Source organism: Leopardus geoffroyi, chromosome A3, assembly GCF_018350155.1.
Source record: "Leopardus geoffroyi isolate Oge1 chromosome A3, O.geoffroyi_Oge1_pat1.0, whole genome shotgun sequence".
In the NCBI taxonomy this organism is placed as follows: Eukaryota; Metazoa; Chordata; class Mammalia; order Carnivora; family Felidae; genus Leopardus; species Leopardus geoffroyi.
In genome coordinates, this window is record NC_059336.1 from 130,593,615 (window position 1) to 130,620,490 (window position 26,876).

General features: G+C 35.9%; 1 long non-coding RNA gene across 3 annotated transcripts in view; it reads left to right on the forward strand.

Annotated features, from left to right (window-relative positions):
• LOC123581561 overlaps positions 1-26,876 on the forward strand; it is a 170,301-nt gene that overhangs the window by 13,023 nt on the left and 130,402 nt on the right. For 2 of the 3 annotated variants that reach the window (XR_006703822.1, XR_006703820.1), the window contains exons 1-2: positions 15,377-15,543; positions 21,177-21,229. This is a non-coding gene — a long non-coding RNA (uncharacterized LOC123581561). Of the gene's footprint in view, positions 1-15,376; positions 15,544-21,176; positions 21,230-26,876 lie in introns of those variants that run through there. The other variant, XR_006703823.1, reaches the window with a different exon arrangement.

Below are 26,876 nucleotides of genomic sequence, written 5' to 3' on the forward strand. Positions count from 1 at the left end.
AGGAGAAATCTCTTTTTTTTTTTCCGAATGGATTTGGAATTTATTCTAGCACTGTTTTCAATTTAAAAAAAGCATTTAGGGGTGCCTGGGTGGCTCAGTCAGTTGAGCGTCTGACTTCGGCTCAGGTCATGATCTCATGGTTCATGAGTTCGGGCCCCGCGTCGGGCTCTGTGCTGACAGCTCAGAGCCTGGAGCCTGCTTCAGATTCTGTGTCCCACCCCTGGTTGTGCTCTGTCTCTCTCTTTCAAAAATGAATAAGCATTTAAAAAATTTTTAAAAATAAATAAATAAATAAACATAGTACAAAGAAAACTCATGTACTTTGTGCCCAGATTTACCTGCTATCCATATGTCCACGTAATAGGGGTGTGTGTGTGTAAATAACAGTTAACATGCCTCTTTAACTCTAAATACTTTTATGTGCATTTCCTAAGAGTAGAAGTATTATATAATTACAGTCAACATCAATTGCGTAAATTTACATTGAATCGATACTTTATCACCTATATTCCAGTTTTCTCAGGTGGCCTAATCATGTCCTTTATAGCACGTTTCCCCTCTACTACAGAATCCAACCTCTGGGGTCAGAAATTACAGATCTGTCATGTCTATTTAGTCTGTAACACTCTCCAAACCTTTCTTTATCCTTCATAATGTGGAGGCATTTGAAGAATATATTGTTTTCTTTTTTCAAGGAAACAGGCTTCATTGTATGTTTGATGTTGAAGTCTTCTCACATCTACAACGAGGTTATGCATATGCAGTATGTCTCAAGGTTTCACATCTGGAAGGACATGATGTCCACCCGCAATATAACATTGATCAGCCGGTGAAGGTGTTGCCCTAATTCTCTGGTGTTAATTTACTTTAAAAAATGTTGTTGCTTTTAATCTCCTTCTCAACGAATAAACTATCAATGGGAGAACACTTTATTTAATATCATGCCAATATCTCAAGCTCATCAAAATGTCCCTCTCATCTTAGTATCCACTGATGATACTTTCCTGATCTAATCTTTATCATGGTGGTTGCAGAATGAAGATTTTCCAACTCCAGAACCTATTCCACATTTAATAGATAGGTTTCAGTATTCTATTGTAAGCAAGAGCCTTCTCTTCCCCTGTGTTTATTTTTATATTCATGTATGTATGTATCTGTTTTTATTTATTAAAGAATGAATTTATTATTAAACATTACTATTAAATATTACATTTCTATTAAAATTGTATAATTTAATATTTAAATTTATGAAATAATAATTAATACCTATATTTAATGGTTTATAATTCATTACTGAACATAGTTATTTCAGTGCTCAAATCTCAGATTTGTTCTGTGGGAGCCCTCTCACTGTGTCCCCTGTGCGTTTGTGATATGCTCCCATTTGACTTCCTGACATGACAAAATATTCCAGGCTCATCTTGGATCTACTCTACCCTAATCATGGAATCAACTTTTTCCAGGGTGCTGTACTTCCTGTTTATAAGCACCATTTACTTTAGAGCCCATTGTTTTTCTATTCATCGGCAATGTCAACCTTGTTATAATTAAAACTTTTTATGTAGGGGTGGGTCCAGTCTTGAGTTCTCTATTCTGTTCTTTGTGTACTTGATTGTTGCTAAATATGTACTAAATCTCATAGTTTCCTGTTAGTCATCATCTTGTCTGCTATTAGGACAGTCTGGGCTCTTTTTAGTTTATGCCCATTCCTGTAAAATTTGTAATTACTTTGCTAATTTGATTTTAAAAATAACCACTAGGATTTTGAGTGAAATTGTATTAAATCTTAAGTCATTTCTACAGATGTGTTACCTTTCCAAAGGATACTGAGCACTTTTTTTAATTGGATAATTCAGGATTTTTTTTAACTGCTAATCATTTTAGGTTGGTTTTCCCCTGCACACAATGTGTCATTAATTATGTGGATGTATTTTTTTTTTTAATTTTAGAACCATGTTCATAGATTATATCTTTAAATAAACACACAAATTGTTTGGGTTTGTTTTCTTATGTATAAATCCTAACTAGGCACAGCTTGTGTTTCACTCCCCTGTTTTCAATATCTATTATTAATGTGAGGATTATTTTTATTTTCCTCCTTTTGATTTCATTCTGATCATGCCATAGATAGAGATCCATGCCTTAGATCTTGGAGCTGCCAGTTGGAAAATGTTAGGGTTAGCAACTTTTGTGGTTTGCATGAGAGTGATGAATTTCTGGGATGCAGGAATTTTCAAGGTTTGAAACTAGGAAAGTCGGGCAAATGGGAATGATTTGCTCGTTATGCACATGACTAAAGGTGCAGGGTTTTTTGTTTTGTTTTGTTTTTGTGTTTGTTTTTGTTTTTGTTTTGCATAGTCTAAGGGTAGTATTCTCTTTGTGGGCAATAGGAATAGTATTATTCTTATTATTTGCTAATGCATTTAAATGGATAACTGATATAATCTAGAAATAAATAAAGAAGTATTCTTAATGTAAATCATACCAAAAAGAACTGCAGGCACAGATAGCTTCACCAGAAACTTTTACTAAGGAGTTAAGGAAAAAAAAAATGATGCCACACTAATACATTCTCCCAGATAAATAGAAGAAAAAAAGGGAGAAATGCTCTTTCAGTCTGAGTTCAGTCTATACGTTTATTTATTTTTTATGTCACCATAATGTTGACTTAAAAACACATGACACAGGTCTTACAAAACAGGAAAATTTATAATTTTGAAAACCTAAAGAAATATTAACAAATAAAATCTAGCAAAATACATATTATGAGCAAGTTGTATTTAGTCTGAAAATAACCTTGGGAATATGTTTAAATCAATGTAATTTGACACCTTAATAGAATAATAGAGAAAATTCGAGAATTATCTCAATAGATGCAGGTCAGTCAGTTAGTTTATAACATTAAATGTCTATTCATAATTAAAATCAAGGAATATTTTTATTCTGATACAAGGTAGCCATAACCAATGAAGAGAATGCATCATGCTTGATGGTAAAACGTTGAAAGCTTTTTCTTTGAGATCAGCAAGAAAAGGATGGCAATGGTGCCTGCTTTTTTTTTTTTTCAATACGCATTTGGGATCCTAGTTAGTCCATTAAAAGAATGAAAACAAAAGTTATACATAGAAAATAAATAAACTGTCCTATTTGTAGACATTATCTACACATATGTGCATGCCTATATATGTGTAGAATATCCAAGAGCATCTATAAATAATTCTTAGAATAAATCAGAGTTAGAAACACGTTTCTTGGATACAGGATGAATTTATTCCTTTCTACTTTCCATCCCATCCATTTCCCCCCACCCCCACCAAAAACCTTACTTAAATAGAGGGATACACTGTGTTAGTATATTGGAAGGCTCAGTATCATAATAAATGTGAATTTGTCCAGATTCTACCAAATTTACCCAATCAAAACTCTAAAATGATAGATTGATGATCTTGTTAAACTGATTAAAATCATATGAAAAAGAAAAAAAAAATACAAAAATAAAATCATATGGAAATTCAAAGGGTGAAGAATATCCAAAGAAAAATATCCAAGGTAATCTTGAAGAACAAAACGGGAAGACAGGCCCGTAGAGGGTATTAAGACATCATAACGTTATTATAATTAAGATAGTATGGTATTTGTGCATAAACAATTAGACCAATAAAATGATAAGCTCAGAGAGACATCCATATATATATGGACATTTAACTGATGAAAAATGTGTTCTCAGAAGGTAGAGGGCAAGAAAACAGTGTTTTTAGTAAATTGTGCTAGATGTATTTGGTATTCACGTACATATCCATATCCACAGCTTATACAGAAATCAGTTTCAGTGAATTGTAGATCTGAATGTTAAAGGGAAAAAAAAAAGCTTCATAAAAGTAACAGGATAATTCTTTTAGACTTCTGTATGGGAAGATATTTCTTAAACAAAAGACATAAAAATTATTAACAATGTAATATTGATAAATTTGTTAAAATATTTTCTGATAAAAAAAACTTTAATGAAATAAAATGCAGTCAGTTACTGACAGAACATATTTGCAATTCACATAGTTGACAAAATTGCATCCGTGATATATAAATCAATCTTTCATTTCACTAAGAAAGAATAAATATACACATGACAATTGAATGGCACGTCACAAATGAGGATATATACATTATTAATAAGCATATGACAATGTACTCTAAAGTCATTAGGGAAATGAATATTAAAACCATGAGATAACACTACTTTCACCAACAATAGGACAGACATAAAATTTACAAGAAATTTTATAAGAACTGGTGGTTGGAAAGAATGTGGAATGAAAATAACCCTTAAGAATTTCTGTAGAGAGTGTAAATTGTTAAAAACAACCCAGAAAAAATTTAGTATCACTTAACTGTATTTGAAGATCTATATTCTGTATGCTGCTGCAGTTTTACTCCTAGGTGTATATCTAAAAGAAATTCACATGTATGTGCACAAAAAAAAGCATTTAATGGAATGTTTTTATTGGTATTATCATGACACATCAACTCTGCAAATAACCCATCAGTGTTAGAATGAACATAAACAATGTGTTAAATGTATTGAGTGCTGTAACATGAAGCATGAGAATGAATTGCCCTTACAAACAATCTGAACGGGGAAAGGAGAGCATGTTAGACAAGAAAAAGCATTTACTGTGAAGGATTGGTACACTTTACCCATGATTCTGTCTGCTTTTGTTTCAAAATTATGAATTGAAAAGACACAGGTGAATTCATAAGAAAAAAAATTTAGGCAGAGATAAAGTAGAATAGAACTAGGAGCAAAATTAAGATTCTTTCAGTGATATTTGCAATACATGATTTTATTTAAAATATCTGAGATCGTGCTTTTTAAAAGTAGTAGATAACTGAGTACACACGGGTTATGATATTATTTTCAACTTCCAGTATTTAAGAAAAATCCCAAATTAGCAACGTTTCAAGTCAATAGTGATGAATTCTCAATAGTTTGATCAGGGCATTGATTATACATACCAGTGCTTCCTGGGGGTGCAAAGAGGCCCTGTAATAGATTCAGGACATTTCATCCTGTAGATAGAAACTATTGATTGTATTGAGCACGAATGACAATTATTCCTGCCATAGAGCTCTTAACGCATGCCCTCATTAGCTTCCACGTGCTCTACCCCAGTGGTCTCCAAATTCTCCTCCTTAACCATGTTGACTTCATCCCATTCTACTATTTCTCAGCTTGAGATATTTTAATGCCTGCTTATATTTCTGCCCATAATCCCTCAAATCAATAGCATCATATTCCGGGACCCTCATATCCTCTGTTCCACACACATCATTTTTTGTATGGTCACCTCATAAGAACTGTTGTGTCGAGAATTTATTGATTTATTTTTTTATTGATTTATTGATTTATTTTTTTTCTGATAGTGTAATAAATTACCTAAATTTTTAATGTTATAAACAAACCACTCAGAATATACACTCTGGTGAGAGAACTGCTCTGTGTAATTCCATGCCTTTAAATTCCAATCAGACCTGATCTCTACCCAACATACAGTTCTTCTTTGTAACAGCTTCATGTAAGCTTGAAGAACATATGTGCTCTTCAGTTGTTGGGTATAAAGTTCAGTTGGCATTACTATGAATGTATCAAATAGAGCAATATTTAATTATGCAGATTAAATTTTCCAAATCCTTACAGATTTTTTTTTGTCTTCTGCAAAAATTGTGTTCAATCCCCACTGTGACTATGGATTTTTTTCTCCTTAAGTTATGTCAAATTCCACTTCACATATTTTAAGCATACATTTTTAGGTTCATACATATTTACAGTTTTTATATTTTTCTGGTTGATTGACTTTTATCATTAAAAACATTCCTTTTTTTTTTTTTTTTTTTTTTTTGGAATCTCTGGCCATGCTGCTTGCCCTGAAATCTTTGTCAAGTATTAGAGTAGCTCATTCAGCATTCTTTAAGTTAATGTCTATATCATATATCTTGCCATTCTTTCCCTTTCAACTTTTCTGTCTCGTTGTTCACTAGAAATAGGTTCTGAGACAAGAGAGGTGCATCCAGACTTCCTGGGGAGTGGAGAGGTTTACCTATAAATAAAGAAGATTGATCAGAGAGAGAAACTAACTACAATGTGGTTATGATAGAGGGTTTAGAGGATCCTATAAGAAGTTTGGGAGCTGAGATGACTCTTTCCAGCTGCCCATAATTAAAGGGAGGAAGTCAGGACTTTTATCCCCAGTAGTCATCGGCCACAGGCCACGTGTGGGAGGTGGTGTAACCTTGGGCAGGCAGTTCCTGCATTCAAGGGTAAATTCCAGTGCAGGCTGCAGCTGTGGGTGTATCTTCCCAGCAGTTGGGAATGGGTGCAAAAGCCTAACAGTGGGATCCGGGTGGAGCAAAATAGTATAATGAGAATACAATAATAGTATAATGAAATAACTATACTTAAGGTACATCCTTTCCAAGGAATCTATGATTTGATGTGCCCTTTTTATTAAATTTCTAATATTAATATTTTCATTGGAATATATTCCATTCACAATTAACATAACTATTGATATATGAGGTTGAAGTCTGTCATTAACTTTGGTTAGAAAACAAAAGAAATGTGATCCATCTATTATTCTATGCTCCTTTTTTGCTTTTTGACTTCATTTTGATTAAGAATTATACCCTATGTGTTGGATGTGCTAATTAACCTTATTGTGGTAATCATTTCCTGATATATACGTATATCAAATCATTATATTGTACACCTTATACTGACAAAATGTTATATGTCAATTACATCTCCATAAAGCTAGAAGAAAAAAATGGTGTGTTTTTCCCTCTATTTGTTAGCTGTACATTTCGTTAGTATTCAATTAGGTAGCTGCCACAGAGGTATAAATTAATACTTTTATTGCTTTGTAAAAAGTACAGAAGCCTTGAAAGACTTTTGGAATATCTACTCTTCTCAAACCTACAGAACCATCCCCAAAACTACCGTGTGATGATTTTTACAAGGCCCCTCTCTAAATAGTTAGATTTAAAAATCGATAAATAAAAATGTATGGGACCATGTGAGGTACCATAATTACTATTTATTAATTAGTATTTAGAATTGTGAGGAGATATGAGGTACCTATGTACTTGTTTATTGTCCTAAGCATGTATAAAGATTTTTCTTAGGTGCTAGACATCACTTTCTGTTTAGGTCTAGAAACCATCTATCTCTCCAAGGCTATTATCAAACATCACGTCTCACACTTGGAGAAAAAGAGAGCAAGGCTATTATTTGCTCTCCCATGAGCTTTTCAAAATGTTTATATTGAAACAGTACAGAATTTCTTATCTCTAATTCCGCTTATTTAATGCAGGCTACATAATTACTCATGATGCTGCCTCATCTGCTGCTTTTGTGAATCCTGGCTTCCAGTTCAAACACTGTGAATTGAACTCTGTCAGTGATGACCAAAAATATAATTCTTACCTAGAGTGTGCAGGAGAATGTAAGAGATGCTTCATTTTCTGGTCATGTCAAATTAACTACTCAGAATTTTATAGTCTAAATGTAGAGTAACACGTCTCCCAGCTATGTCTTTTCTTGAACTTTTTAGGCTGTATGTCTCAGTTCCTAAGACGTGAGCCTTTTCAATGTCAACCTCACCCCTCTCTTCCCCACACTGCCACCAGTGAGGAGGAGAAGCAAAGGGGCTGTGAGCAGTTCTTTTGCAGTTCTTCTTCATGCCCCTCATCCAGCATGGCTCAAAACTGGTTGTTTATACTTAGCTCTAGGTCTATCACCCTTAGAATGTGAAGAACAAAGAGTTATGGAGAAAGGAGATTGTTTCTGTCTTTACAGCATGTCAATGTTCTTAACTCGGCAAGTCGTGAGGATGGAGAATCATGAAAATATTTACATTATTTTGACTTTCTTTTCTCTCCTTCTCTAAGACAAGTTACTCACACCTTAGACCTTTATACCATGTCAGGTATGTTTCTTATGCTCTTTTCTGTATTGTGTATAATTTTCTTTCTTCTTGATTGGGTCCTGATATTTTTTCTTACCTGGTTTTTAGCTGACAAACATTCTTTTCATCTGTGTCTAATAGTTTGCTAAACCCATTCTTTAGCTTTTTTGTTTCAGCCAGAGTATTATTTAATTCTATGAAATCCATTTGATTCTTTTAAAATTATTTCCCATTCTCCTCTGATTTTTTGAATCTTGTAATTCAATTGTGTAAAAACATGAATTATAGTCACTGTGAAGTCTGATAACTGCAGTACCTAGATATTATGTAGATCTGTTTCCTTTTTTCTTAGTTTTCCGTCACTTTTTTCTTCATGAATGCTTTTTATAATTGAGTGTCAGATATTGTACATGAAAAATTGTAAAAATCACTAGAAACCCTGGATAGTCCTGTGTCCTGGGGAAAGAATTTACTAGTATTTTTTAAGGCAGCTTGTTTAAGTCTCATTTCTTTTATCTTATCAGAGGTTGAGATTTTTTGAAAATATAATTCAGGTCCTTGAAAGACTGGTCAATTTGGGGGTCACCTTTCCTCTTAAAGTATATCCCTTTGAGGTTATAAACCAAAGCCTGTTTTTTCCTCCCTGTCTTCTTCTTCTTTTTTTTTTTAGTGTTTATTTATTTTTGAGAGAGAGAGAGAGAGAGAGAGCATGAATGGGGGAGGGTCATAGAGGGAGGGAGACACAGAATCTGAAGCAGGCTCCAGGCTCTGAGCTGTCAGCACAGAGCCCGACGTGGGGCTCGAACTCACAGAGCATGAGATCATGACCTGAGCTAAAGTCAGAAGCTCAACCGACTGAGCCACCCAGGCGCCCCCCTCCCTTTCCTTTTAATGTTTATTTTTTAGAGAGAGAAGGAGAACATGAGCTGGGGAGGGGCAGAAAGGGGGACAGAGGATCTGAAGTGAAGCAGGCTCTAGACTGACAGCAGAGAGCCCAATTCAGGCCTCAAAATCATGACCTCATGCCTCATGCCTTATGACCTTAGCAGAAGTCAGATGCTCCATTTTTGCTATCCTGGTTGACAACTTTCTCCCTGGGGAAAAGGACATCCAAACAGCTGGATCACCTGTTCTTCTTAGTTCTTTCCTGGGTCCTGGCCTGGAAAACGTTCAATGTCTTGGTAACTCTCTAATACTTTGAAACAGATTCTTCATCTTCATAGTCTAATTTTTCCCTTGTTTTAGTAGATGAATGAAACAAGTAATTCTGCCATTACTAGTAGACTATAGCTGACAGATTGCTCTGAATTTGATGCAAAAAAATTCCAGAACATTCTAATTCAACATAAAATGCTATTATAAACTCTCTGCATCACATACAGCCGTTCTTGCAATACAAGCCCTGGGAACACATTATTTATCGAATATAAAACTATGCCATGTGGCACAAAAGTTGGAAATGACGGAACTTAACTGTCAAGAATCTTCAGCCACATATTGGGAAGGTTTAAAATTAGCATTTATATATAAGTAAATATTAGTATAAGGATAAAAGCAAATATTCGAATTTAAATTACTTTCAGATCCACCCGAGATTGATGGAGTAACTCTCTAAATCCATTCTAGGCACTTTTAATAATATTCATAAAAATTTGTGATGCAGATTTCTTTTCCTGTTTTACAATGAAGACATTGATGTGACTTGGAAAGAAAGTTTCTTGCTTAGTATCACACAGGTAGAAGATGTTGGAACAGGTATTCGGACACATATTGAAAGTGCTCACTGTATGTTCCTAAAATTCTAGTGTTCCTTCCATTCTGTGATGCTGCTTCATTGAGCCACGATGCAGTCAGAACAATTACATATTTAATCTCTATTTGGGTTTTTGATGAAGTAACATACCTCTCACTCTACATTATTTAAGACAGAATATAAGTAGGCATGCAGATAAATTATACTTTCTCTTAATTATTCAAAACTTCAAGAATATATTGGTGAACTTAGGTTCTGCCCTTGCTCCTAAGTCATAATGATTTTCTTCTACTTCTATATTTGATTTAGGTCATGTATGAAGTGGCTTCTCTCCTCTATGGCCCCTAATCCGATGAGACTTAGGTGGTTTGTGAGTCAACTTCTGTTTTATGCAAATTTATGCTTATATATCAATTTCATTTATTCACCATTATCAGGTCAGAAGAATTTTTTTCTCTGAATTAGGAAGAGAGACACAGAATTTTCAAAATAGAATCTAAATGTATCCCTAAGAATTTTGATAAATTGAAATTGCCTAAAACTGTCAGTAATTTTGCAAATCAGCCAGGAAGACATCCAAATTCTATTACAAATGCTTTTGTATGTCTATCTATTAAAGGAGGCAGGTGCAAATGATCAGACTACAAATCTATGGATTTAAATTTAGAATCTATTTTTTAATTATGCCATGACAAGATGGAGAAAATAACACAGGATATGATAATAATAGCTATTCTTTCTGACTATTAAGTTTTGTTTCTTTGCTGGATTTTCTCTCAACACTTAGTTTGAATTCCATGGAATTAAAATATTTTTCGAGTCAGACACACATATCAAATTCCTATATATTTCACAATGATAATCCTTACTTACCCTTTACTGATACTTTAGCATATCTGTTATCTTTCCATGTATATGCTTTGTCACCATGGTAATGTTTTATCAGATATCTCTAAAAAAACATTATCAGTTTCATTTCTTCTGTTTATTACACTATTTTCTTTCTGATTTCTGTGGTAAGACAATCTTCACATTTACCACTCTTATTATATGTTTTCTATAATTTTAATATTATTTGAAGTCTATTTTCAGAGAGCATTTCTCTTTGAAAAGATAAAATAAATGAAACTTATGGGCACCTAGGTGGCTCAGTCGGTTGAGTGTCCGACTTCAGCTCAGGTCATGATTTCCGGGTTTGTGAGTTACAGCCCCACGTTGGTCTCTGTGCTGACAGCTTGGAGCCTGCTTCAGATTCTGTGTCTCCTTCTCTCTGCCCCTTCCCTGCTCACACTCTGTCTCTCTCTCTCTCAAAAATAAATAAATATTAAAAATATTTATAAAAAAATGAAACTAGCCAGAATTCTACCCATTCTTTGATACTCACAAAATTTCCTGACCAATACTTATTTGCCGTCTTTCTCTACCAATCTGAGCTATGACACTAATAAACTAACCATTTGGGATGATGAATTTCAGTTTTCTCCTGATTCTGAATGCTAATCATTATTTAGGATATTAAATGTTTTACAAATGTTTCAAACTATCTACTTTCTACATTCAACAATCACTGACTACTCAAGATACTTTATTTTAATTTCATTTTAAAAGTTATTCTCTTCCTAAAATATAGCGTGTGTGTGTGTGTGTGTGTGTATAGTTTGACTAAAAATTTATAATTATATGCTTTATCAGTATATGTGTTTATATTGTTCTTACCTATTTTTTTCTTGAGACAACTGGAGTGGAATTTTTTGTCTTTTTTTATGTTTAGGTTTTATCTAATTAAGATAAAGAGAAATGCAAAATGAATAATCACTCTTTTTTTTTTCTTCTTCTTAAGTACCTTCCTATTTTGTAAATTAACCTCTCAGCTACTATAAATTACCAAAATACAGCATTACTTATTTTAAGTTCTTCTCTCCGTGCCATTTTTCATACAAGGTGTTCTTCTTGGAAAGATCGGTACTCCCCTTTTCAACAAGAGTTTCTTCCAAAGCCTTCAATACACTCCTAACCAACATCCTCCGTGAGACCCTCCAGGTGGCTGATCACCATGGTGACTTAACTGGGTCTCCTCTGCTCTCAAAGCATCATTCACCCCACAAAGTAGGCAACCAAAAATGCTTTTTGAATTTTAATGACTCTGTTTTACAGGAATAAATCATATTCACTACATATGACTTGAAGATCTATTATGATCCTGAAAGGGCTGGCAGGGAATTAACCATGTATGTTCTTACCAGAATGTTCTGGAACTAAATCCATCTTATCTGGCTTTGGAGCCCAGTTGGCTTTGGTGTGTTTGGGAGAAAATCACTTAAACTGTTGTGACTGAAGATCTGTAAGATAAGAATTGTGGGTAGGGGCACATTTGTTTCTTTTTTGTTAAAGGTTAATTTCCCCTCCAGCCCTGTGGTCTCTGAGTTCCCTGCTTCAAGGATCATGAAGTCATGTTTCCAGCCCCACCCAGCACGTGTCTGACACCTAGCAAGCACTTACCACGTGGGTGAGATGATCAGCATGGTGGATTCTACAATTTTCAGTGCGCACGAGGATGGAACTAATTCTCAGGGCTGATACTCTCAAGGGAGAATCCCCAGCAAAGATGAAAAGTAATCTTTACACTGAAGGGTGTGTGAGACAGAAAAAAAATAAATAAAAGGAAGGAGTATCCCAGGGTGTTTCTAGACAAAAAGTGTACCTTCATGATAATCACAGGAAAATGTTTTCTGGATGTCAAGGCATATGCCATATTTATTAATAAAGGTGTTTATGATAAATTTTCCTAAACATTGCAAAGCTGTGCAAGACTTACGTTGGCCAACCCTAATAAACAGAAGTGACTTTAAACTTCTGATCGGCTTGCCTGCTATTCTGGAATTTAAAATAGTTGGAATTTAATTCCATAATGTTTTCCCCCCTGTTTCTCCCTCCCTTCCCCAGTCAGTTTGAAGCAAAACAAACAAACAAAAAAACCCCACAACCCAAGAAACAAAACAGAGTGAATCTTTTGATAGGTCCTTGCGCCCTCTAGTGGCCGATCTACTTAGCACGCGTACTGGCCAGTCAGGCAGGGGTGTCTTTAAATGGCTGACCAGCCCTTTCCTCCTCTCACAGGTGACGCTCTCCTAGGCTCCAAACACACAGTCTGCACTAAAACACTTGAAACAGTGGCTGGGTCATAAGTAGAGAGAGTTGGTAAAACTTTTAAATCTTTTATCTGAACTTTTATCTACACTTTAAAAAAAATTTATTTTTTTTCAGAAGCAGTATAAGTGTGTATTCCACAGGAATACAGCATAAATTATATTAAAATGTTTCATTATCCCAGTGGCCAGAACCAAAGGGTTCTTCCTTATTACATTTTTATGACATGTAGTTCAAATAATATGTATTTAAATGTATTTATTCAGTAGGCTGACTTTTTGTTACTGACTGGGAATATTGATGACTAACTAGGTCTAGCATGGTGTGAAAAATATAAAAGTTAAGAAAATAACTATATTTTGTATAAAATTACATCTACATAATTACTCCTTCACCAAGTATATGTTAATCAACTTAACAACAATATTTTCAATTCAGAAAGGAAGATTCATTTGGAAAATAACCGTCAAGTCAATTATTAGATATTTATTCATTCAGCACATAGTTAAATATAATCTGTGTTGTGCCAGATATTAGTATAGGACTGAGAAAAACATGGTGAATTCCTACGTGGAGCTAATGTTTCAGGAAATAAACACTAACTAAATAAATAATCATATTATAAATGTAAAAAGATAGCACTGTGAAAATGCTAGAAAATGGAATATGTAATATGAGGATGCTTAATAAGGGAAATTGTATTAGCTGGGAAAATATTGAGAGAATGAAGTCTGGGGTAAAGTCTAAAGGAATAACAAGCATTCTAAGAGCAATGAGTTAAGGGTGAATTTGGGAAAAAAAGAAATATCTTTGGCAAAAGCAGATCTTGAAGGAGAAAGACAACATTGAAAGATTGAAAATAACAGACATCAAGAGGAATCATAGTGTTTAAAAAGGCAAGAAAGCTCAGTAGGCATCATCAGCATCATGGCCATAGAAGGAAAGGAAATTCAGCAAAACTAAAAGGCAACTCACAAAAGCAGAAAAGATATTTGCAAATGACATATCGGATAAAGGGCTAGTATCCAAAGTCTATAAAGAACTCACCAAACTCCACACTGGAAAAACAAATAATCCAGTAAAGAAATGGACAGAAGACATGAATAGACACTTTTCCAAAGCAGACGTCCAGATGGCCAACAGACACATGAAAAGATGCTCAACGTCACTCATCATCAGGAAAATCCAAGTCAAAACCACACTGAGATACTACCTTATGCTGGTCAGAGTGGCCAAAATGAACAAATCAGGAGACTATAGGTGCTGGAGAGGATGTGGAGAAATGGGATCCCTCTTGCACTGCTGGTGGGAATGAAAACTGGTATAGCCACTCTGGAAAACAGTGTGGAGGTTCCTCAAAAAGTTAAAATAGAACTACCCTATGACCCAGCAATAGCACTGCTAGGAATTTACCCAAGGATATAGGAGTGCTGATGCATAGGGGCACATGCACCCTAATGTTTATAGCAGCACTTTCAACAACAGCCAAATTATGGAAAAAGCCTAAATGTCCATCAACTGACGAATGGATACAGAAGATGTGGTTTATATGTACAATGGAATACTACTTGGCAATGAGAAAGAATGAAATCCTGCCATTTGCAGCAATGTGGATGGAACTGGAGGGTATTATGCTGAGTGAAATTAGTCAGTTAGAGAAAGACAGATAACCATATGTTTTCACTCATATGTGGATCTTGAGAAATTTAACCGAAGACCATGGGGGAGGGGAAGGGGAAAAAAAAAGTTACAAAGAGGGAGGGAGGCAAACCATAAGAGGCTCTTGGATACTGAGAACAAACTGAGGGTTGATGGGGTGTGGGGGAGAGGGGAAAATGGGTGATGGGCATTGAGCAGGGCATTTGTTGGGATGAGCCCTGGGTGTTGTATGGAAACCAATTTGACAATAAATTATATTAAAAGAAAAGGACATTTAGTATTTATTCTTAGAGATGCCCTTTTTGGAACTTCAATTATACAGTCGTTTCTTTCTGGAATTTTGTAACTTAAAATAACTTTAAAAAGCAGATTAAAAAAAAAAAAAAAGAGGCCATTCAAAGCAACGCCCTCTACCCTGACATACATAAACACAAGAGCACGTATGCAAAAAGTACACACTTATATATGTTTATTATTTCTAACCAAGTAATTTAAAAGAAAATTGAGTATACAGTTTCTTTGGTATTTATCAATTGATTAAATCAGATACGTTTAGAATAACGTTGCCTGTTCTGTAAAAAATATATCAACATCAAAGATATGATATTATGTTTCTTCTTTTTTGGCTGCTTCTTTTGGCCCTTTTTGTTTTTATTTATTTATTTATTTATTTATTTATTTATTTATTTATTTATTTGGAAGTTTTCTTATGGTTCCCAGTGATCTTCAATTCTTAGTGGTCCCACCCTTGTTTATTCCCCTTGCCTTAAAGTTGAACTGGATCCAGTTAGACTTGCTTCTAGAAGATAGAATTTGGCAAAAATGACAGAATGCCTCTTCCTGGTTAGGTTACCAAGGATGGTGGTTTCATCTTGCAGGCATTCTCTCCCTGGCTCTTCCTATGTGAGGGCTCTGATGGAGAGGGTGAATGAGGGGAAGAGCTGAGGGCAGCCTCTGGCCGAAGGCCTTGGGAACTGAGGCCCTCAGGCTGATAGCCTCCACGGAGCCGGGTCCTGCCAACGATGGGTAAGGGTGTTTGGATGCAGATCTTACCCCAGTTGAGCCTAGAGTGACTTTGCCACCCCCCCCCCACCCCATCATTGTCTTAATTGAAACCCTGTGAGTAGGGCAATCATTCATCCTGGTTTGCCTGGGGCTGAGAGGTTTCCTGGGATGTGGGCCTTCCAGTTTTAAAACCTGGCAAAGTCTTGGGCAAACCAGGATGAGTTGGTGAGATAGTAATTGTGAGCTAATAGCTGTGTGTTGTTTCCAAATGCTAAACGTGAGGGTAATTTGGTAGGCAGGGGTAGGAAACTAATACACGTCTATTCAGGATCCACCTCAGGCATAAGGTGTCACAGGAAAACCTCTGATTCGTAAGTATGTGCTTAGAGGTCCTTCATCACATCCCCTACAGTATTTTGTACTTTTCTCTGTGACAACATCTGAAACTCTTCTTTCTGTTGCACCAGAACAGAAACACTCTGAACGCAGGGACTATGTTTATTCTCCAAGGAAATCTTTGTAATATTCAGAGCAGATATCACAGTACTGGAACTGAATGATGTGTGCATATGCCCTGGCTGGCTTACTTAATACTCTTATGTGTACTATAAAAAAGTGTCATTACTTAGGGAGACGATGCTTTATAAATCAAAAATACATTAGCTCAAGTAAATTTTGATCTTTTTGCATTATGACCAGATTTCTTGCATCTTTTCCGTGTTGTGAGAAAGATAAAAACTTACTCCTTTTTCTTTGTTTTATTTTTAAGTCAGAGCTATTTTCACAAATCTGACTCCTCATTTTGTGGTTAAGGACACGATTAAGGAATCAAAGGACTTTGATTTTGTGATCAAGCTATTTCAGAATAAATTGACACCTGTGTTGAAGTAACAAGAAACTCATTACCAATAATATAGAAATAACTTCAAACTCTGTCTTCATTTCACTAAGAAGCATGGATATTCATCTTTGTGTAACGATGATTGAGTAAAAGAAACAGATATGACAGGGGCACTTGGGTGGCTCAGTCAGTTAAGCGTCTGACTTCAGCCTAGGTCATGATCTCACCATTGCCGAGTTCAAGCTCCACATGGGGCTCTGCGCTGACAACTCAGAGCCTGGAGCCAGGTTGAGATTCTGTCTCCCTTTCTCTTCTGCCCCTCCCCCACTCACACTCGGTCTGTCTCAGAAATAGACGTTAAAAAAAAAAAGAAACTGATTTGACAAAATGGGAAAGCTTTATAAAGGATCGGTTGTGTCTGTCATTGGTAGACTTGCCTAGAGATCTGAAAATAGGGTTTGTAACAGACAACATTCAATCCTATTAACTTAATTGACGAAAACACCAAGTTATATGATTATTAATCAGTTCAGTCTCTAGGGGCCACATTCCTTTTGTTTAGTTTGAGCTCCGGGCAATTGTGGCTACAAATTGCACCAGTGCCATATTTCTGCAAGCAAAACACATCTTACATTTTTCTTTTGTTTCTTGCAAATCTGTTTTTATATAATATGAGTCAACTATTATAGTCTTTCCATATGTAGTCTAATGATTGATTTAATTTTTTAATGTTTATTTATTTTGAGAGAGAGAGAGGGAGCACGAGTAGGGGAGCTAGGGGAACAGCAGAAGGAGAGAGAGAATCGCAAGCCGGGGTTCACACTGTCAGCACAAATCCCGACACCGGGCTCGAACTCACGAACCATGAGATCATGCCCTCAGCCAAAATCAAGAGACGCTTAACTGACTGAGCCAGCCAGGCGCCCCATGATTTTTTTCTTTTTAAGAGTTTACTTTCTCCAATGCCTGAACAGAGTATCAATGAAGTTTGCTAATATAAACCCCACCCGACCACAAATTCAACCCCCCACTCCTGTTGTTGGGCTTTATTTGTTGACTTACTGCTTCTTGATCTTCCTTTGGTTCATTGGGAGCTATTTTCTACACTTTTTGGGGGGAGTAGGTAAAGGAAGGAAGATTTTTTTTTTAATGTTTATTTTTGAGAGAGAGAGCACAAGCAGAGGAGGGGCAGAGAGAGAGACAGACAGAGACAGAGGATCCCAAGCAGGCTTCAGGCTGACTGCAGTGCCCAATGTGGGGCTCGAACTCATGATCTATGAGATCGTGACCTAAGCCAATGTCAGATGCTTAACCAACTTAGCCAGCAGGTGCCTCAGGGAAGATTTTTTTGTTTTTAATTAGTCACAAACAGAATGAAAATAAAGGTTTTATTAAACGGCAGAGTGTCGTGAGTGTTGGAGAGAGATGATATCATACAGGGATGCAGCAAATAGGAAATGCGAAAAAGAAAATTCTTATATTTCAGAAAATTTAAGGGAAGCAGTTACTGCATAAAGTGAGATGTTGGCCTCAAGGCATTTTTATAAATAAATAAGCCAAACATTTGTAGCTTTCTAGAGCATAAAATATAGAGAATATTTAACATTTACTGCTTTACAAGAACCAAATATTGATGTGTTTATTATATCTAATATGAACACTTTAAATGTTCATATTATATTTTCTTTGCAAACTTTCATTGAAAAGGAATTTGGTTAACAGTTTAAGTTTTTTATTAGGTATTTGAGACAAGTTACAAGTGATGTCCTGTGCAAAAAAAAAAAAAAGGAATTTATTTTATAGTTTGTAAAACATTAATATTTCTTGTTCTCGCTTTAAAAATTGCACAATGCTTCTGAATCTTCATCTGTTATTCTAGCTTCTTTTACTTTTCTATGGAATTTACAGTCTTTACCTCATACAACCTATGAAAAATGCTGGGGGATTACTAATAAATAAAGTTTGAAATTTACTCATTTCTGAAAAGGATGTGTGCAATCCTGTTTATGGATTAATTCTCCCTTCAGAGAGAGCTCTTTGTTTCCTTGTGTCAAAATGAACTACATTTTAGAACGCTAGTCAGAATGTATGTTTCCTATGGTACATTCTATTAAGTTAGCTGTTAGTCATCAAAGATAGCATGGGAGTTAGAATACATTGTATTTAGAAAGCTAGAGATTTAATCTCTCAGATTATATTATATGTTTCAAGTTTTATGCCCCCCCCCCCCGTCATAAAGGAAATGATATCTGGGGTATTTCAATAATACCCAAACTGTGCATTCAATTCATGGCTAATTAGGCGGAACTGGATCTTACCTACTGTTAGCTTCCCTTTTCTATCTTGCATTAATGGAAGTTGTACTAAATAAATACTCTCCAGTTGAACTAATTAAGCCCCCCCCAAAAGTATTCTCAAAATCATGAGTTAATGTTATATTTATATTTTTCCTACCATTTCTATAACAATGAAATAAAATTCTAAATATTAAAAATAGTTATCAGCCTGAGATCATTGCAAGAGGTCGGATTCATGCTAAGAAAGTCAAGAAATTTGAAATTTGGACACATTGATGATATGTTCACACACTAACATTAGCTCACGTTGCTAATGAGATGAATATTTTTAGGAAAAGAGAAGAATAATCGTGACAATAGAAAAGCTGCCTCAGGCCACTTTTCTCTACGTATCGATTTTGCTGAACCGTCAAGTTTGTTTTACTTCTTGAATTCCACATAAAGTAAGGTGTGTCCTTGGTCCCCTCACAGACTATACAAATTCTGCCCATAGCCCAAGTTCTAGTTTAAAAGCTAGAACTTGCTTCTTAGTTTAAATTGCTTCCCAGAAATTTCTTGGTGGCTGCACTGTCCCGGATGCTTCTATGACACAGTCCTCTGTTATTAGCTACTATTCATTTCAGTTACGTATTGACTTACTCATCTGTTAGGCAGGGTAGCGTCCACATTTTTGTGTGAATAAAATTACCTCGGCAGCTTCTGTACTAGTCTGTCTGCCTGGAAAGATGTAATTTAACAGATCGAGGATGATCTACAGAAATCTCCACATCTTAGAGGACCATGTACCCATTCTGTTCAACTTAACCTACTTGCTCTTATGAAATATTACTTTCTCTATTTCTGCCAAACACACGCGGAGGACTTTATTCTCCTACACCATGCCAAAAAACTCATGTATTTTCTGTAATTTTTTTCCAACATCTTGTGACACTGCTTGGCATCTTGGAAGACTCAAAAAGTAGTAGGCTATAGTTCTTTTATTTCAATCTTCAATTTGTTCACTGTGCAAACTCCTTCCTAAGTATATCGTAAGCGTTCTGCTTTATGACCATGATCATCTCATTGAATTAAATTTAATTTGATAATTGTGTGGATTTAAATCTTGTAACAAGTCTTTAAATCTTTATTTCCACATGCGTGCATGGTTTTATTTTTTTTTTTTCATTTGTATGTTGCTTAATAGGATCGTGTTTTCAAGTCTATTTTAGTAAAGTAACGTGTAAAATAAAACTGAGACCTTATGCGTTTGAAATGAAAATAAAAGGCATATAGATCAGAACGGGAGAAATAAGACTGTTTTTGTTTATAAGTGACATAATCATATGTAGAAATGCTGAAATAATTAAAAAAAAAAAAACCTCTTGCAACCAATAAGCAATTGTAGCAAGGTTTCAGGATACAAGGTTAAGATATAAAATTCAGTCACTTTCCTATATACCAGCAATGAACAGCTGGAATTTGAAATTAAAAGTACAATACCATTTATAATAGTACCCCCCAATGAAATACTTAAGGGTATAAATCTAACAAATATTTATATGAAGAAACTAGAGGTATAAATCTAACAAGATTCATATGAAGAAACTAGAAAACTCTGATTAACTCAAAGAACTGAATAAAAAGGTATTCCGAGTTAATAGATACAAAGACTCGGGGCGCCTGGATGGCTCAGCCAGTTAAGCATCTGACTCTTGGTTTTGGCTCAGGTCATGTTTTCATGGTTTGTGAGTCCAAACCCCGCCTTGGGCTCTGTGCTGGCAGTGCAGAGCCTGCTTGGGATTCCCTCTTCCTCCTGTTCTCTCTGTCCCTCCCCTACTCTCTCTCTCTCTCTCTCTCTCTCTCTCTCTCTCTCTCAAATAAAGAAACTTAAAAAAATTTTTTTTGAAAAAAAAAAAAAGACTCAGTATTGTCAAAATGTTAGTTTTTTCCCCCCAATTTGATCTATACATTCAATGGAATCCCAGTCAAAATCCTAACAATATGTATTTTTGGATATTGACAAACTGATTGTAAGTTTAAATGGAGAGGAAAAGCCCAAGACTAGCCAACACAATCTTGAAGGGCATATGAGGGAAATGTCTTCCTTTCTCTCAATGTTTCTGTGAAACTAAAAATTTCCTTTAAAAGTAAAGTCTCAACAAGAAAAAAATAAGTTTTAGGGGAGCATGGGTGACTCAGTTAAGCCTCCTACTTCAGCTCAGGTCTTGATCTCGTGGTTCATGAGTTCGAGCCCCGTATCAGACTCTGTGCTGACAGCTCAGAGCCTGGAGCCTGTTCTGATTCTGTGTCTCCCTCTTTCTTCCCCTCCCCATTTATGCCCCCCCCTCTCAAAAATAAACATTAAATTTTTTTATGTTTATTCATTTTTGAAAGAAAGAGAGCACAAGCAGAGATGGGGTGCCCCTCAACAATAGACATTAAAAAAAAGAAGAGTTGTTGCCAAAAGTTCATAGAAATGACATAGTCTAAAGTATGTTCAAATAATTGAATCTACAATATACACATCTCTCCTGTAGGCATCTGGCAGAAAGAGAAGCACTGAAATTGTCAGAGGATCTACTCACTACATGTAAGTGATAAACTTTTTTGATGAGCTGAGTAAAAAACCAGGGCAAAGTTATTTCAGTGACCTCAGAGATGTTTCCTTCACTTAAGGTCATCACATGTAAAGTTTACCTTCAGTATAACAATGAGACTCAGAAATTCCCATTCATGCCCAGTTCCTTAATCACTCTGATTCCATTGTAGGCAAGAAAAAAGACAGGAGAGAACAGGTCAACACTGTGGTAATAATACTTTAAAGAATACTTTCCCATAAGAACCAAGAAATTGGGATGGTACATTTCATGGTTCTTTTCTATCTCTGCAGCCAAATGAAGTTATCCAACTAAATATAGCCTTTCTGTGGAGTCTTCACCCTCAAAGATGTTACGACTCTATTATCTTCTCTCTCTTTCTCAGTATTGGCCTTCCAAATTTGTGATGATGTGTGCATTTCAAAAACGTTTTCCAAACACTGAACTCAGTAATGGACCATTTGTTTAAGAGGGTCAGAGTAGTTCAAACTTCATAATGTGTATAAATGTGTAAGAGTGGGTCACATATTACCTTACACTTCTATAACCAAACGCAAGTTATTATGGTTATACTTAAAGGGAGGTTATTGTGACCTTGGTTCCCATATCTTAATAAATTATTACCATATTCAACAGTGAAAATTCAAGCATTTGATCAGAGGTCATTCTTGAGTTTTCATTTTCATCTAGGAACTAATTTGATTTCTAATATGTAGTCTCTCACTAAGTGCCCAAATTCCTGTGTTACTCTTTAATGCAGAAAAGAACATGATTCTTAAGTTCTTCAGACTTCCAGTTTAGACTTTTACATATATTGATAAGGATTTATAAATACAGGAATGACAAGCTCTGTTAGACATCATACAGCTTATTTTATGAAAGATAACTGTCTTAAAATGAATATATTTTAGTCTGGAAGAACTGAGATTGAAACACTGTCTCTGGATAGGAAGTAAAGTAATTAGAATATGCATAAATATTAATATGTCCATTTTTAAAATTATTTTTGGCTATCTGGGTTGAAAGAATGGATAGTATGAAATGGAAATAACAGGTTTGGTAATCACCCAAACCTAGGAGCAAACCCAGGCTTGAGCCTTTTCTAGAAACTTTTGGAATCTTAGGTTATGTGAAATTTTTCCAGATTCAATTCCCTAATAAGGAAATAATACCACTGATTTTTTTTTTTTTTTTTTTTTTTTTGCTGGGGGTTGGAGAAGTGAACAAAATAATAATATATACATAATGTGTTCAATACGTGTAAAGTTTTCCTTCCCTTAGCTAAAGCCCCTATCATGGATTAGCATCACTGTTCTCCTGAGTCTCTAGTTTAGTGGGCATTATTGGGACTTATGTTGGTTTTATGTAAATAGGCAACACAATGTGTTGTTAGAAACGTAGGATGTAGATTCCGAGGTCCTGATGTCAAGTTCTGCCTTGAGAACACTTTTGCTGTGTTTGTTGGACACATGACTTAAATAATGCTGGTGATGCTTTCTACTAAATCGTAGGTGATTGTGAGCTCAAATGTGATAACAAAGGCAGACACGCTTTGCAAAACACAAAACTTTAGTCACTACGTCTCAGTCTAAGGAGCTGAAAAATATTAGAGATGTATTTCTACGTGAAGGCTAGGCTAAATAACTGAACAATTCTGTTGTTTTTGCTACCTAACAGATAATACCCAACAAGGTTCAGTTGTTACTAATTGGCATTAATAATCTGTGTCCTGATCAAAGAAATTACTATGATATGTAGACTTATTTATGAATATATGCACCATCATATGGACTCACCTGTTTGAAATCAGATTCCTCAGGTTCCATGGTATCCTGGTGTCAAAGTTTGAACTTTGTGAGATGTTTTCAAAATTTATGAATGATTTAGAGCAGTCATTTAACATTTGAAACCTATGAAATAAGAATCTTTTAAAATAATTGTTTAGCTTTTCTAACCAAGCTAAGTGGTCATCATAAGATCCTGTGAACTGGGCATCATGCCTTTTTTTTTGTTTCCCCACTTTTTTTTTTGTTTTACATGGAAGCTCTACCCCCAACCTGGGGCTTGAACTCATGACCCCAAGGTCAAGAGCCACATGCTCTGCTGACTGAACCAGCCAGGCACCCCGAGACATCTTCTCTCTGACAGAAGAACCCAAGATGCAGAAAAGTCAAATGATAAGTTAAAATTTATATGGTCAGTGAGTGGAAGTCTAAGGGTAGAGCCTATGTTGCCTGTTCTTAGATAAAATGAAATGTTCACAATGTGAATATCGTAAATAACACATTCCCCCTACAGCCCCCAAAGCAGGCCTCTGATGAATGTGACTCTGACGCCTCACTCTCTGTGCTCAGGATGTGCCTCTGTGTGACCCTGAGTAATCTCAGTAAGTGGATTTTGTTTAAATAGAAGAATATGATGAGATGAAAAGAAGGAAGGTGGGAGAGAAGGTGATTCCGAACGTAGAACAAGAGACATTTCATGAAAAATTGATCACCAACAAAAATGAAAATAGAGGGGCGCCTGGGTGGCTCCGACGGTTAAGCGTCCGACTTCGGCTCAGGTCATGATCTCACAGTTCCTGAGTTCGAGCCCCGCGTCAGGCTCTGTGGTGACAGCTCAGAGCCTGGAGCCTGCTTTACATTCTGTGTCTCCCTCTCTCTGCCCCTTCCCTGCTCATGCTCTGTCTCTGTCTCAAAAATAAACATTAAAAAAAATGAAAATAGATGCAGCTCTCTGAAACAGGGATGCTCCATTATCTTGTTTTACCAAAAGATCGAGTTTAAATGTTGTCTCTAAGGAGACACGTAAGGATTTTTGGTTGTGTGAAAAGCGTAATCTATATTCAGAATATTTATGAAATTAAAAAAAAAAAGATTTGGGGAAAACTTATTTCTTTTTAAGTTTTTTTTTTTTTAATTTTATTTTTGTAAGTGGGGGAGGGGCAGGGAAACATTTATTTTTACGGTTTTTTAGTTTTATTTTTGAGAGAGTGCGAGTGAGGGGGGGGCGGGGAAAGTTTATTAAAAGTCAAAAGTCTTTGTGATATTCTGGGAAAACGGTTTTAAGCGGGAAGTGAAAGAAAAGTTTGACTTCTGTCAATCCTTAATGCATTTTCACAGTCACTTAAAGAGGCAGATTTCTGTGTGTGTGTTTTGGTTCTATATATTGGCTAAATGAATATCAACAATTTAAGTTTATAAAAATCCTTAGGACACTTAAGGGTTCACACGTCACTTAGCTTAAAAACCAATCACATTTTACTATTCCTTCGCCTTGCTTTTACCCACCCATGCGTACACACACGTAGGCACGCCCTATGGTGGGGTTTGCAGGGGTGAGAGGGTACAAAGGGCACTTACGGCAATGGTTACTCTGGAGAAAGAGCAGGTCAATAGTAAGATGGACTAAAGGACCAAAAACTATCTTGACTGAATGGTAGTACCCAGAACGGTAATGTTTGCTCTTGTATCAGTCAGGTATTGAAGGTGTTAGGTATTCGTGTCTGATTAAGCTTGATAACCATATATTATTATGACGCATTCCATAATGAGAGTAACAACAAGTCATTTGGGCTTATCAACCAAACCTGAGTACTGCCACGTCTTGTTAATATCAAGGGACAATGTAACTTAGGAAAACAAAACCTTAACTGTCAGCATTCATTCTTTTTTGTGGGCACATCGGGGAATGGTGTAATAAGATCCTAGACCCTAGTCAATGTAGTATTTTCTCTGTTGGGGACTGTGGCAAGAACTGAAAGGGAAATTTTCATTAGCTACACAACTATTACTGTCATAAATTACTGCCAAAGGTAGGGGCGCCTGGGTGGCCTAGTTGGGTAAGTGCTGGAGTTTTCATTTAGGCTCAGCTCTTGATCTCATGGTTCATGGGATCGAGCCCTGCATCGGGTTCTGCGCAGACAGCACAGAGTTGCTCGGGATTCTCTCTCTCTCTTCCCCCCACCCCCCACCTCCTGCTTACTCTCTTCCCCAAAATGGATAAATAAACATAAAAAAATGAATTACTGCCAAATCTAAAAAATAGAGAAAACGCTTCCATACAGGCAGAAAGGCACTGGTTGGCCATTTGCGTTTTTGTAGACTTTGAATAGGTGAGAGCCTCACATTAAAAATAATGGAGTTTCGTTCTTTTTTTTTTTTTTTTTTTTTTTTTTTAAAGAAGAGGGGAATATGAAGAGTTCTATCTTCTATGGCTCTTAATTTTTTTATGTAAGCCACTGTGCTGATACGCCTGGGTGACACAAACACATACCCACCAGACTTGCACCTGTTGATTCAGTATTGATCTCATTAACAACAACTGGGTTTTCATGAGAAATAAAAAAAGAATTTCCCTTCTGTTCAACCACTTTTTTACAAAGCACCTTTTCTCCATTCTGTTGCCTTTTTAAAATGTCTACGTCAGGGTCTGGAACCTATAGTTGCTGAGAACTACTCCTTATCTGAATCCCATCTCTACCCAGATATTTCCTTTGAAACGGGAAGGGCCCAAAAGTCTGGCTGCAGGACCCCACACTATTGGCTCAAAGAAGCCTGAAGGAGATCTGCCCTGTCACCGCCTCACGTGCACTGAGTCTGTCATGAGAGGTCTACTGGTCCAAAGCCTTCCAATTTCTCCCGAGTCTGGTCTGGCAGGTCCCACAGACGAGTGCTCTTGTCTACACGCGATACTTCCCTCCTCTGTGACTGCCAATGCCAGCCCACAAGTAATTCAAATTAATAGTCTATCATATATTGAATAACTTTTAGAATTACTTCTTCAAATATTTTTTCTGAACTATTCTTTCCTTCTTTTCCTCTTGGGATAACAATTGTTTATTTTTTTTTATTTTTTGTCTCTCTCTCAAAAATAAATAAACCTAAAAAAAAAAAAAAGCCTTGTTGTTCCCTCTACACTTCTTGGGTCAAGGTTCCTCTGTTCAGGTCTCTTTTTTTTTTTTCTCATACTCTTTGCAAATCCCAGCCTCTTCAGCTCCAATTGGACTGACTTCCAGTCTTCCCATAATTCTAACATTGGGTTCTGCTTCCCTGTGTCACAGTAGGTAAGGTGTCCCCGGTCAGATAGCCTGGGCAAAGGCGGGCCTCAATGTGTGTGCTCCCCTTCTCTCGGGGATCAGACTGCTATGCTGTCTGTGAGGTATGAATGACATTGTCTCATGTATATTATAGTTTTTTTTAAGGAGGTCATGACCTGAACCAAAGTCAGATGCTAAACTGAATGAGCCACCCAGGCGTCCCCCCAATATTATAGTTTTTTATGGTGGATGGACGAATACTATACTAGTTACTTCGTCAAGATTGCATGCTGAAATTTACCCATTTCCTGTACATTTAAAGACGCTTTATTAATTTCTTCCAGTAATAACTAAAACTGCCATCCAATTATTATTCTTTCACACATGATTAAATATTTTTCCTTAAAAGCTGCAGTGGTAGTGATAATTCTGGAAAAAGTCTAAGTCATCAATTTCAATTATTTAATATAATAATTATCATAAAATTATGACATTCTTACAGAATACCAGGCATGGCACATAGCACCGTATGTGGATTTCTCATTAATCCTTATAGAACTCTTTAAGGTAGATACTCTATTCATTCCAACTGTGAGAGAAAC